This window comes from Mesoplodon densirostris, chromosome 12 (assembly GCF_025265405.1).
Source record: "Mesoplodon densirostris isolate mMesDen1 chromosome 12, mMesDen1 primary haplotype, whole genome shotgun sequence".
Taxonomy (NCBI): Eukaryota; Metazoa; Chordata; class Mammalia; order Artiodactyla; family Ziphiidae; genus Mesoplodon; species Mesoplodon densirostris.
Genome location: NC_082672.1, coordinates 87125132 through 87140048, shown reverse-complemented (window position 1 = coordinate 87140048; position 14917 = coordinate 87125132). Strand labels below are relative to the sequence as shown.

The 14917-nt window shown below is 38.3% G+C and overlaps 1 protein-coding gene across 3 annotated transcripts in view; it reads right to left on the bottom strand.

Annotated features, from left to right (window-relative positions):
- The window catches only part of BCKDHB (branched chain keto acid dehydrogenase E1 subunit beta), a 292585-nt gene that overhangs the window by 117384 nt on the left and 160284 nt on the right, over positions 1-14917 (bottom strand). The gene's annotated exons all lie outside the window — the stretch shown is intronic.

Genomic DNA, 14917 nt, shown 5'->3' with positions numbered 1-14917 from the left:
CCAAACCCCAGCAGCAAAGAGACACAGTGAAAACACAGGGAATCAGCCACCCCCCCATGCCAGGCTCTGTATGATAGCTGTATGTCGAGATCATATCCAGCTCATCTCTTGACCTTCAAGCTTTTGGATCCCAGACAAAATGGGAAATCAGCTATTGGTATCAAAGAAGGGGAAGTTCTTCAACAGCTCTGCAAGTGTGTTAGGTAAACATGTGAGTTCTTGGATCAGGAACCATATGCTGACAGTTCTGGAAGGAATTCCGGAAATTTCTAAAACACCAAGAGCTGAAGGGCAGACACAAGATGAGAAGTAATAATGCTATGAGGCTCTAGAAACTGTCAAAGCAAGCAAACCAGTGAGAGAGAGAGGGGACAGCAACACAAGAGGAGACAGAAATAATGATCAAAATCATAAACAACTGATTGTCACAGGAGCTGCTGTGTGTTAGGCTCTGAGCTGAGTATTTTACTTTACTTCATTGAATTGTGAAAGCACCTAAATTTCACTTCTGCTTCTTAAAATCATCTAGTACCTGAAAAGTATTAAAATATATATAATAAAATTACAGCAAAATTCTGAAAAATGCCTAAATATAGACATAACACTGACAATTTCAAAGAATTAGCATACATCATGAAAGGCTGAGACTATAATAGAATCCCATGATTTTGTAAGGTATAAGACAAATTCAACTTGGTATGTGCTTTTTATCATTCACAATTTCAGTTTACTAAAATTTCTGAAGATAGCTTCTTTTCTATTTTGGAAATTGTTCACACTTTGTTAATATTATGATAATGAGATCATTGCAAATATACACAGTTGAAGAGAGTGTTACTCTTTCCATGCTTTGTGATTCAACTAGACATTCTGATTAACCTAGGTCTTTTGCCAACTTTAACAAGCATTTCATTTTCATACGTTTAGGCACAATGACATCCAACTGCCGGGAAATTTTTCTAGCCAAATTTAGCATTTTGACCTACTTAGAGAGTAAAAATATGGTGCCTTTCAATGGAGATAGCCATTAACCTTTTAAAAATAAATCACGGGCCTCCCTGGTGGCGCAAGTGGTTGAGAGTCCGCCTGCCGATGCAGGGGATACGGGTTCGTGCCCCGGTCTGGGAGGATCCCATATGCCGCGGAGCGGCTGGGCCCGTGAGCCATGGCCGCTGAGCCTGCGCGTCCGGAGCCTGCGCGTCCGGAGCCTGTGCTCTGCAACGGGGGAGGCCACAACAGTGAGAGGCCCGCATACCGCAAAAAAAATAAAAAATAAAAAAAATAAAAATAAATCACTATAGATATAAACGCTAATAAGCGTTTAAAATTCCTTTTCTTTAGAAAAAAAGTGTTATTTCAAGTTTCAAGTTTTCTTCTGAGATAAATGTAATTCACCACTTAAAAAAATGTTTAAGAGTTTAAACAACTTTTCAATATGAAAGCTATACCTATCATAGCCAGGAAAGATCATATAAGGCTGGATTTTCCAGTATCTGCCTCTTCAACTTCTTGCCACTAAGATCTGCTCCAGGATTCTGGACTTACCCAGAGGGAGTAGCAGTGAGTTAGAGCAGCTAATGGCACCAGGGAAAGCTGAGCCAGTTCAAGATGAGGACCCATCTCTGTGTCCCCTACCATGAAACAAAACAGCTTTGTTCCCTACAAGGCCTTGAGAAATTTGTCAAGAAAACTTAAAAAACAATTCTGAAAGGCAAGGAGTGAAACAGCCTACAGCAGTTAAGTTGGTGAGCACTGGTCTGCCCTGGATTTCTCCCAGAGATTCTCACTCTTTCTGTCATCCCCTCCCCAAGGGCATCAGCAACACCTGATTCAAGAGGAGCCAACAAAATCTTAATGCTGAACACATAATGACATTGCCAACAACCAACAGACTGCGACACCCCTGTTCTGATGGAAACTTTAAGATACCTTACTCCTGGTCTGGCCACTTCATGACTTTTCCCCATTGTCCATCTTCTGCCCAGACATCATTACTAATGGCCATAACATCAAGTTATCTATGAGGGATACCTAGCCCAATGCTCAGACCATGCCACTCAAGAAAAGTTAACTAGATAAAAATCTATTAAAATTATTTAACTATATTAAACACGCCCTTCTTTAATGTCCTGAAGCTACTGCTTTCTTAGCAAAGTCCTTTTTTTAATTGAAGTATAGTTGATTTACAATGTTGTGTTAGTTTCAGGTGTACAGCAGAGTGGTTCAGTTATATATATGTATGTGTGTGTGTGTGTGTGTGTGTGTGTGTATATATATATATATATATATATATATATATATATATACATATATTCTTTTTCAGATTCTTTTCCCTTAGATGTTATTACAAAACACTGTGCAAAATCCATTTTTAAGATAGTGCAAAAGCGTACTTCAGCACATCCCAGAACAATGTAAATATGAAATAACAGACTCCAAATTAAGGACATTTTAATGGAGCTTTAGCAATAAGATAGCTGTGGTAATAGCAGAGTTGCTACGTTAAACTCCATTAAAATGATTGCACAGATTTTGGCTGCCCAAACATGGGACACATGTTTTAGTGAATGTAGCCTCTAAAGATTTTAACACAATCCAACCAGGAAAACTGTTAAGCTGTCATTCCAGGAGAAAATGATACAGAAAGGCAGACCATTAAGCTGGCATATGCCTGAAAGTGCAACACACATTCAAAAAGCAGAAGTGTAGTTTTAACCTCTTACTCAAAACCTATGGCAAGATTTTCTTCCTACAAAGTAATTCAACCTGACCAACATCAAGTTCAGCGGCCTATTCTGATAGTTGATAAGATAAAGTAGGAAAGGCAACACTTTGGGTAGGCAATTTACAGCCCTTTTAATATTTTCTATCTGAATAAAAGCTAATGAAAAGCAAAAGAAACATCAAAGCTGGCCTTTACCAATTCCTTTTGAAATCAAATCTTCTTATAAATACATATGAGCGGAAGTAATAGTAAAGTCGTACACCTTTGTTTCATCAATCAAGAGCATGTTCATAACAATTATATAATGTAGAAGCATTAAGGACATGATTTTAATTAGCCTCAAATATTTTTGCAGATAAATTAAGTTTCTGAAATGTTCTCTTGTTTAGTAGCCAAATGCATTTGACACGTTAGCTAGAAAAACTTCACAATTAATCACAAGCTAACAATGTGTTAGAATATGCCTAGCAACTATGATTAGTCAGCATGAGCATCACACACGATCAGACCACTGGCTGATATTCCTCTGGAGAAATACCAACGTTAAAAGAGAAAGAAGTCATGAACCCCAGAGATGGTTCGGGAAAGTCCATTTTGGCAAGGCTCTTAGTGATGGGGTTACAAAGAGTTTGGTATCGTAGGAAATTGGTGTAAATGGAGAAAAAGTAAATCCTCAGAGCTTTCTCACCCATGTGGAAAAAGTAGGTAAGGGAGCACACAGAACATAAAGAGAACTGAATAAAGTCAACAGAAGAAGAAGGAGCATCACTCTAACAAAGGCATGAAGTGTCTGGGAAAATTTCAGACATCCTCCCTGGTTCTCTCTTGCCTGAATTATTGGTATAATCAGAGCTGACAAGCCTAGGAAAAACCGCTTTTGCAAAAACTAGAAGCAGACATCTTCCTGAAAGCTATTTCAAAACATGTCAGACAAACGAGCTTCTGTCAATCAACCTTACCTTCCCAGTTTGTCTCTTCACAGTCCCTGCAGGCTCCTGTCATGTCAGGCTACTCCCTACTCCACGACTGTGACCCAAGCTTACCTGCCTCTGACTTCCTTCCCCAAATTCTGGAGGTTAATCCTAACCCTAACCTTAACCCTCTCAAGACCCATCTAACACAACTCCTCCCTCCCTCGTCTCCCCAGCTAGGTGGGTTTTCTCCTATTTTAAACCCCATGTTACCCTCTTCCTTCATTTTCTTATCATATTATACACCTCCTAGCAATCAATTCCTAATAGAATCTGAGGTGGCTGACAAGGCAAGGATATTCTATGAGTCCTAACACCAGGGTTCAAAGGCAAGAATCAGGCACCAGGTCAAGGCAGCACTCACTGCTATACCTCTTAGGAACACTAGCAATTTACCTTGTAGAAGAGCCCTGAGTACATCTGTCCCATTAGCCCTTTCAACCACACTCAAAACTACATATTCAAAAGATGGGGACTCTATTATTCATATCTGTGTCTACCACAGAACATAGCATACCACAAATATGCATTAAATTGAGCAAATTATGCTCATTTTATTACTTGGGGACAAATGCATACATTATTAAAATTAAAAGTTTGGAAAAGTACCTAAGCATCTTTTTGTTTCTTTGTTTGGGGGAGTATTCTTTTTTATGGAGGGTGTGGATCTCTATCTCTATACTGTTTCCTCCAGCAAACTCTGAATCATTCAAGAGCACAAAATTCAGCAAGTATCGAGTATTCTATTCCTAACCATAATACCTAATATAGGGTTATAAATGTGGATGCTTAATAAATGTTCTTAATATAGATTTCTGTAAAAAGCATATAGACACAGTGATTTAAATGAATCACTAACCAGCTTCCAATTTTCTGATGCCTTGAAGCTGTTAGGAGGGGCCAAACATGCTATAAAAAGGGAGTCCTAAAAACTAAGCTCTAATCATCATTTTGTTCTAATAGAGGACCACCCTGGGCCAGCTCTTTTCATCTATTTTTCCTACTCTAGATTGATTTTGGAATAAGAAGTTAGCAGTACTAAACATGTTTCTGTTTTTATGTAGATCTTTTGTAAATGCATGACTGTAATAAACACACAGAACATTTCCTTTCCTTGGTACTGAACATAAATTTCCTTTCCTTTTGACAAGAGTTCATGTTACCATGGTAATAAAGGTATTGTACTGGTAGATGTTTATTAGATATGTAGTGAAACATGGGAAAATATGTAAATAAATATGTCTTAAAAGTTTTTTTTCATTTTCCGCATTAGCTTAAACATCATGCAAACCATAACCACCTACAGGAATCAACATGATTTTTTTGTGTGCCAAAGCAAATTCTCAAAGATTGAGGTAGCCATTTCCCAAGTTGTTTTCTGATCTTCTTTTTTATCACTGCCCTATCATTTCTCAGCAGGACTTAAAGTATTTCCATAGACTTGTCTCCACTCAACTTTTATCCATTTCTTTTTACGAAAAGGAGAAATTATAACATGTCATTTGGATATTAATATTATTGATTTCCATGCTGTAGAATTTTATAAAATTGTTGACAAGGACAATTAAAAAGCCAAGCTGTACTTTTGACAGACAATCAGGGTGTTGTATCTCCTACAGCTTCTATTCTTAGAACCATCCTGAGCTCTTCCAGGCTTCTTCTCTGAAGTTTGCAACAGCAGGAAACATTCAGAAGTACCACGTAATTTAACCTTACTATAAATATGCTTATATTTTTATAATAAATGAAAAAAGTGGTAGTACAATTGCTATACACACTACTTGGCAAATCTAGAACCTGACCTAGTAGTAAAGACCCTTGGCAGGGCCATTTCACTACATTTATTATTTATTAATTTAGGCAGCTTACCTTCATTCAAGTAATATTCTTTTGTTACCATGATACTATATATATATATTGCATGCTGTGGGAAGAGGCTGATAATTCACAGACAACTCATGTACCTAGTTTAGCACCTAGGTTATGATTATGGGCTGATTGAAAATGCCATATACAGAATTTTAGTTGTTTCACCATTTTAATCATTTTTAACTACAGTTCTGTGGCATTAAGCACATTGACATGGTAGTACGACCATCACCACCATACAACGCCAGCACTTTTTCATCTTCCCCAACTGAAACTCTGTACCCATTCAACAATAACTCCCCATTCTTCCCCTCCCCCAGGGCCTGGCAATCACTATTCTACTTCTGTCTCCATGAATTTGTCTCTATCCTAGGAACCTCATCTAAGTGCAATCACACAATACTGTCCTTTTGTGACTGGCTTATTTCACTTAGCATAATGCCTGCAACAGTCGTCCATGTTATAACATGTGTTAAAATTTCCCTCCTTAAAGCTGAATACTATCCCACTGTATTTATAAACCATACTTTGTTTATCTATTCAGGCTCTTGGGCACTTGGATTATTTCTGTCTTTTTGCTATTTTGAATAATGCTCCTATGAACATGGGTGTACAAATATCTGTTGGAGTCACTGCTTTCATTTATTTTAGGTGTATATATATATATATATATATACACCCAGAAGTGGAATTGCTGATCACACTGTAATACTATGTTTAATTTTTTAAGGAATGGCCATACTAGTTTTCATAGCAGTTGTACCATTTTACATTCCCACAACCAATGCACAGGGGTTCCAATTTCTCTACATCTTCATCAACACTTTTTTTTTTTTTTGATAGTAGCCATCCTAATGGGTATGGGGTGTTATCTCACTGTGGTTTTGATTTACATTTCCCTAATGATTAGTGGTGTTTATCACTAATTTTTAAAATCTTTTCCTTTTTAATTTTTTAATCAGGCTGTTTGATTTTTATTGTTGATACAGATAGTGTTTTCAAAGTGCTTAATGCATCAAATTCCTTAAATTGGTCCCTCTGGGGACCGGAAATAAAATCTTCTCAGAATATGATATACCCTATGAAAAAATATATCAAACTCAACTGTTCACTATGTCTTCTTTTCTGAAAAAGCATTACATCTGGTTTCCTCACCATCCTCCATTTTAAAACAGACATAATGACATTTTTTCCTAAGGTGACTTATGTCACATAGATCCTTTGCCCAACTGATTATGCAAGACAGCACTCCTCTATCGAAAAATCTTCAATGGTAAATCAGCTAATTGGAATCACAAAGATAACTTGTAATCAGTAACAGCACCAGTAATCCACCGTCCAAAGGAACAACTGAATCCACTTACATACTATAGAACCTTGGAGTCATCTCTTTGCTCCATACTCTGCCAATAACTAGAAGATAGACTAATGCCAACTAAGACAATTTGAAACATTGGTACAAACCAGACAATCACCATCATCATCTTATTTGAATATTACATGCAATTTCCCAATTAGCTTTTAATCTTGTATAAGTTCCAAAGGTCACTGGTTCAGGTCAAAAACGATTTACTGAGCCACTCACATGTGCCAATACTGCGGAAACACAGATGAGTTAACCAGGTCCCTAAAGGACTGTAATACGGGTTGCCACAATGTCCTAGGGCAAGACATACTCAAGAAAGAAAGAAATTAATTTAAAGATTGTTAAGGCAGAATAAAGGAATTAAAAATCAAGTTATATTTGGTAAAAACAATTTTTTTAATTTTAAATTTCAACGTCTAAGGTCTTTTTAAAAAGAACATTGAAAAAATGAATTTTTATCTCTTAAAACAAACAATTACTAATACTCTTTCCCATTCTTTTCATAAGTCTCCATTTGGCAAATTTTTCTCAAGTGTTGACGACAGAGGGAAATACTATGTTTGGCCATCATAAGAGTCTTAAGGGTAGAAACTGACATCATCCCCTGTGTTCCCAGCATACCGTGAATAAAAAAGTGACCCCAACCAAAACCAAGATTGTCAGCCAGTTACATTTTAAATTGCTGTTTTAAGCATGTATCTGGGGTACAATTTTCTCTGAAGCCAGCTGGTTGTCTACCAAGGCAACACTTCTCTAAGGAATGATCAAAAGCATAAACACTGCTACACTTCTGCATCACCATGGATAAATGCTTTTATTTTCTAAAACCTGGTCCAAATCTGTTGGAGTTAATGGATTTTTAGTCCATTACAAAACAAAAATCATGTGTAGTTCATAATAACCAAAGCTTAAAATCTTTTGGTTCTTTTTTATGACTCAAAAAAGTGGTAGAGTAAAACTCATAGGACATTTCAGCAAAAGTTATACATATATTTTTCAGTATATATAACTAAGATGGTGCAGACAGAAATAAAGTACATAAAGGTCATACTTCCATTAAAACCAAGATGAAAAAAAAAAAAAAAAACCAAGATGATGGGGAGAAATTGTTTATATGACAGGTGGATTCAGGAAAAGAATTCCTTTAGCCGAAATAATATTTGTCTACAAAACATTCATTGATTACTTGATAGAATAGGTGAGGGGCAGAGAGGCATAGAAATCTCCGGGTCAAGAATTATAGTATCAAACTTCATTACTAATGGAATATTCATGAGAAGTTAAGATGCAATAATAATAGTTACCCAGAAATATAATTCAATATTTAAAAATTAATTTACACTTAGACTTAAGCTTTATTTTTTTTCAGGGAAAAAACTTTGGAAGTTTCTTTACTTGTAAACGACAAAAATATTAATAATCCACTCCTGTTTGATTTACAATTTTCTATTCTGAAACTTTTTTATTGACAAGAACTCATAAAACAGAGTAAGATGATCATGGCCATTATACCACAGATAGTGAGACATACCTATAATAACTTAGGCTGTAAATGATAAGAGCATTTTTTTGAAGAGTAATCCAAGAAGGTTTTATGCTTGTTGACTTACTTTATCATAAGTTGGTCATTTTGCTATATCCTCCAACATCGCTAATCACCAGGGAAATGTAAATCAAAACCACAATGAGATATCACCCACACCTGTCAGAATGACTATCATCAAAAAGAACACAAATAACAAATGCTGACGAGGATGTGGGAATGTAAAGTGGTACAGTCACTGTGAAAAACAGTACGCAGGTTTCTCAAAAAGCTAAAAATAGAACTATCATATGACCCAGCAATTTCACTCTTGGATATATATCCAAAAAACACTAATTTGAAAAGATACATGCACCCCAATGTTCATAGCAGCATTATTTACAATTGCCAAGGTATGGAAGCAACCTAAGTGTCCATGAACAGATAAATGGATTTAAAAAAGCTGTTTTATACATACATACATACACACACACACACATACATACACATACATATACATACTATGGAATACTACTCAGCCATAAAAAAGAACAAAATTTTGTCGTTTGCAGCAACATGGATGAACTTGGAGAGCATTATGTTAAGTGAAATAAGTCAGACAAAGACAAACACTGTATGATATCACTTATATGTGGAATCTAAAACTGGTGAATATAACAAAAAAGAAGAAGACTTGCAGATATAGAGAGCAAATTAGTGGTTAGCAAGCAGGAGGGGGGCAATATAGGGATAGGGGAATGGGAGGTACAAACTATTGGTTGTAAGAAAGGCTACAAGGATGTATTGCACAACATGGGGAATATAGCTAATATTTTGTAATAACTGTATATGGACTGCAAACTTTAAAAATTATATATAAAAAATAGCAAATAGAAGATGCGGAGATCACCTTCCTCCCCACAGATACACCAGAAATACAGCTACACGTGGAACAACTCCTACAGAACACCTACTGAACGCTGGCAGAAGACCCCAGACCTCCCAAAAGGCAAGAAACTCCCCACATACCTGGGTAGGGCAAAGCGGAGAGATTCCCGCACAGAGGAGCGGTGCTGAGCGGCACTCACCAGCCCGAGAGGCTTGTCTGCTCCCCCGCCGGGGCGGGCGGCGCTGGAGCTGAGGCTCGGGCTTCGGTCAGAGCGCAGCGAGAGGACTGGGGCTGGCGGCGAGAACTCAGCCTGAAGGGGGCTAATGTGCCACAGCTAGCCAGGAGGGAGTCCGGGAAAACTCTGGAGCTGCCGAAGAGGCAGGAGACTTTTTCTTCCCTCTTGGTTTCCTGGTGCGCGAGGAGAGGGGATTAAGAGCGCCACGTAAAGGAGCTCCAGAGACGGGCACGAGTTGCGGCTGAAAGCGCGGAGCCCAGAGACGGGCGTGGGACGCTGGGGCTGCTGCTGCTGCCGCCAAGAAACCTGTGTGCGAGCGCAGGTCACTGTCCACACCGCCCTTCCGGGAGCCTGTGCAGCCCGCCACTGCCGGTGTCCCGGGATCCAGGGGCGGCTTCCCTGAGAGAACGCACGGCGCGCCTCGGGCTGGTGCAACGTCACGCCGACCTCTGCCGCTGCAGGCTCCCCCCGCACTCCGTGCCCCTCCCTCCCGCCGGGCCTGAGTGAGCCAGAGCCCCCGAAGAGGCTGCTCCTTTAACCCTGTCCTGTCTGAGCAAAGAACAGATGCCCTCCAGCGACCTACACGCAGAGGCGGGGCCAAATACAAAGCTGAGACCCAGGAGCTGTGAGAACAAAGAAGAGAAAGGGAAACCTCTCCCAGCAGCCTCAGAAGCAGCGGATTAAAGCTCCACAATCAACTTGATGTACCCTGCATCTGTGGAATACATGAATAGACAACAAATCATCCCAAATTGAGGAGCCAGGAGTCAGTGCTGTGCCTCTGAGGTGGGAGAGCCAACTTCAGGACACTGGTCCACAAGAGACCTCCCAGCTCCACATAATATCAAACGGCGAAAATCTCCCAGAGATCTCCATCTCAACACCAGCACCCAGCTTCACTCAACGACCAGCAACCTACAGTGCTGGACACCCTATGCCAAGCAACTAGCAAGACAGGAACACAACGCCACCCATTAGCAGAGAGGTGGCCTAAAATCATAAAAAGTCCGCAGACACCCCAAAACACACCACCAGACGTGGACCTGCCCACCAGAAAGACAAGATCCAGCCTCATCCACCAGAACACAGGCAGTAGTCCCCTCCACCAAGAAGCCTATATAACCCACTAAACCAACCTTAGCCACTGGGGACAGACACCAAAAACAACGGGAACTACGAACCTGCAGCCTGAAAAAGGAGACCCCAAACACAGTAACATAAGCAAAATGAGAAGACAGAAAAACACACAGCAGGAGAAGGAGCAAGATAAAAACCCACCAGACCTAACAAATGAAGAGGTAATAGGCAGTCTACCTGAAAAAGAATTCAGAATAATGATGGTAAAGATGATCCAAAATCTTGGAAATAGAATAGACAAAATGCAAGAAACAGTTAACAAGGACCTAGAAGAACTAAAGATGAATCAAGCATCAATTAAAAACACAATAAATGAAATAAAAAATACTCTAGATGGGATCAATAGCAGAATAACTGAGGCAGAAGAACGGATAAGTGAGGTGGAAGATAAAATAGTGGAAATAACTGATGCAGAGCAAAGTAAAGAAAAAAGAATGAAAAGAACAGAGGACAGTCTCAGAGACCTCTGGGACAACATTAAACGCACCAACATTCGAATTATAGGGGTTCCAGAAGAAGAAGAGAAAAAGAAAGGGACTGAGAAAATATTTGAAGAGATTAGAGTTGAAAACTTCCCTAATATGGGAAAGGAAATAGATAATCAAGTCCAGGAGGCACAGAGAGTCCCATACAGAATAAATCCAAGGAGAAATACACCAAGACACATATTAATCAAACTGTCAAAAATTAAACACAAAGAAATCATATTAAAAGCAGCAAGGCAAAAACAACAAATAACACACAAGGGAATCCCCATCAGGATAACAGCTGATCTCTCAGCAGAAACTCTACAAGACAGAAGGGAGTGGCAGGACATAATTAAAGTGATGAAGGAGAAAAACCTGCAACCAAGATTACTTTACCCAGCAAGGATCTCATTCAGATTTGATGGAGAAATTAAAACGTTTACAGACAAGCAAAAGCTGAGAGAATTCAGCACCACCAAACCAGCTTTACAACAAATGCTAAAGGAACTTCTCTAGGCAAGAAACACAACAGAAGGAAAAGAACTACAATAACGAACCCAAAACAATTAAGAAAATGGGAATAGGAACATACATATCAATAATTACCATAAATGTAAATGGACTAAATGCTCCCACCAAAAGACACAGACTGGCTGAATGGATACAAAAACAAGACCCATATATATGCTGTCTACAAGAAACCCACTTCAGACCTAGAGACACATACAGACTGAAAGTAAGGGGATGGAAAAAGATATTCCATGCAAATGGAAACCAAAAGAAAGCTGGAGTAGCAATTCTCATATCAGACAAAATAGACTTTAAAATAAAGACTACTAGAAGAGACAAAGAAGGACACTACATAATGATCAAGGGATCGATCCAAGAAGAAGATATAACAATTGTAAATATTTATGCACCAAACATAGGAGCACCTCAATACATAAGGCAAATAATAACAGCCATAAAAGGAGAAATCGACAGTAACACAATCATAGTAGGGGACTTTAACACCCCACTTTCACCAATGGACAGGTCATCCAAAATGAAAATAAATAAGGAAACACAAGCTTTAAATGATACATTAAACAAGATGGACTTAATTGACATTTATAGGACATTCCATCCAAAAACAACAGAATACACATTTTTCTCAAGTGCTCATGGAACATTCTCCAGGATAGATCATATCTTGGGTCACAAATCAAGCCTTGGTAAATTTAAGAAAATTGAAATTGTATCAAGTATCTTTTCCGACCACAATGCTATGAGACTAGATATCAATTACAGGAAAAGAGCTGTAAAACATACAAACACATGGAGGCTAAACAATACACTACTTAATAACGAAGTGATCACTGAAGAAATCAAAGAGGAAATTAAAAAATACCTAGAAACAAATGACAATGGAGACACGACGACCCAAAACCTATGGGATGCAGCAAAAGCAGTTCTAAGAGGGAAGTTTATGGCAATACAATCCCACCTTAAGAAACAGGAAACATCTCGAATAAACAACCTAACCTTGCACCTAAAGCAATTAGAGAAAGAAGAACAAAAACATCCCAAAGTTAGCAGAAGGAAAGAAATCATAAAAATCAGATCAGAAATAAATGAAAAAGAAATGAAGGAAATGATAGCAAAGATCAATAAAACTAAAAGCTGGTTCTTTGAGAAGATAAACAAAATTGATAAACCATTAGCCAGACTCATCAAGAAAAAAAGGGAGAAGACTCAAATCAATAGAATTGGAAATGAAAAAGGAGAAGTAACAACTGACACTGCAGAAATACAAAAGATCATGAGAGATTACTATAAGCAACTCTATGCCAATAAAATGGACAACCTGGAAGAAATGGACAAATTCTTAGAAATGCACAACCTGCCGAGACTGAATCAAGAAGAAATAGAAAATATGAACAGACCAATCACAAGCACTGAAATTGAAACTGTGATTAAAAATCTTCCAACAAACAAAAGCCCAGGACCAGATGGCTTCACAGGCGAATTCTATCAAGCATTTAGAGAAGAGCTAACACCTATCCTTCTCAAACTCTTCCAAAATATAGCAGAGGGAGGAACACTCCCAAACTCATTCTACGAGGCCACCATCACCTTGATACCAAAACCAGACAAGGATGTCACAAAGAAAGAAAACTACAGGCCAATATCACTGATGAACATAGATGCAAAAATCCTCAACAAAATACTAGCAAACAGAATCCAACAGCACATTAAAAGGATCATACACCATGATCAAGTGGGGTTTATTCCAGGAATGCAAGGATTCTTCAATATACGCAAATCAAACAATGTGATACACCATATTAACAAACTGAAGGAGAAAAACCATATGATCATCTCAATAGATGCAGAGAAAGCTTTTGACAAAATTCAACACCCATTTATGATAAAAACCCTGCAGAAAGTAGGCATAGAGGGAACTTTCCTCAACATAATAAAGGCCATATATGACAAACCCACAGCCAGCATTGTCCTCAATGGTGAAAAACTGAAAGCATTTCCACTAAGATCAGGAACAAGACAAGGTTGCCCACTCTCACCACTCTTATTCAACATAGTTTTGGAAGTTTTAGCCACAGCAATCAGAGAAGAAAAGGAAATAAAAGGAATCCAAATGGGAAAAGAAGAAGTAAAGCTGTCACTGTTTGCAGATGACATGATACTATACATAGAGAATCCTAAAGATGCTACCAGAAAACTACTAGAGCTAATCAATGAATTTGGTAAAGTAGCAGGATACAAAATTAATGCACAGAAATCTCTGGCATTCCTATATACTAATGATGAAAAATCTGAAAGTGAAATCAAGGAAACACTCCCATTTACCACTGCAACAAAAAGAATAAAATATCTAGGAATAAACCTACCTAAGGAGACAAAAGACCTGTATGCAGAAAATTATAAGACACTGATGAAAGAAATTAAAGATGATACAAATAGATGGAGAGATGTACCATGTTCTTGGATTGGAAGAATTAACATTGTGAAAATGACTCTACTACCCAAAGCAATCTACAGATTCAATGCAATCCCTATCAAACTACCACTGGCATTTTTCACAGAACTAGAACAAAAAATTTCACAATTTGTATGGAAACACAAAAGACCCCGAATAGCCAAAGCAATCTTGAGAACGAAAAATGGAGCTGGAGGAATCAGGCTCCCTGACTTCAGACTATACTACAAAGCTACAGTAATCAAGACAGTATGGTACTGGCACAAAAACAGAAATATAGATCAATGGAACAGGATAGAAAGCCCAGAGATAAACCCATGGACATATGGTCACCTTATCTTTGATAAAGGAGGCAGGAATGTACAGTGGAGAAAGGACAGTCTCTTCAATAAGTGGTGCTGGGAAAACTGGACGGGGACATGTAAAAGTATGAGATTAGATCACTCCCTAACACCATACACAAAAATTAGCTCAAAATGGATTAAAGACCTAAATGTAAGGCCAGACACTATCAAACTCCTAGAGGAAAACATAGGCAGAACACTCTATGACATAAATCACAGCAAGATCTTTTTTGACCCACCTCCTAGAGAAATGGAAATAAAGACAAAAATAAACACATGGGACCTAATGAAACTTCAAAGCTTTTGCACAGCAAAGGAAACCATAAACAAGACGAAAAGACAACCCTCAGAATGGGAGAAAATATTTGCAAATGAAGCAACTGACAAAGGATTAATCTCCAAAATTTATAAG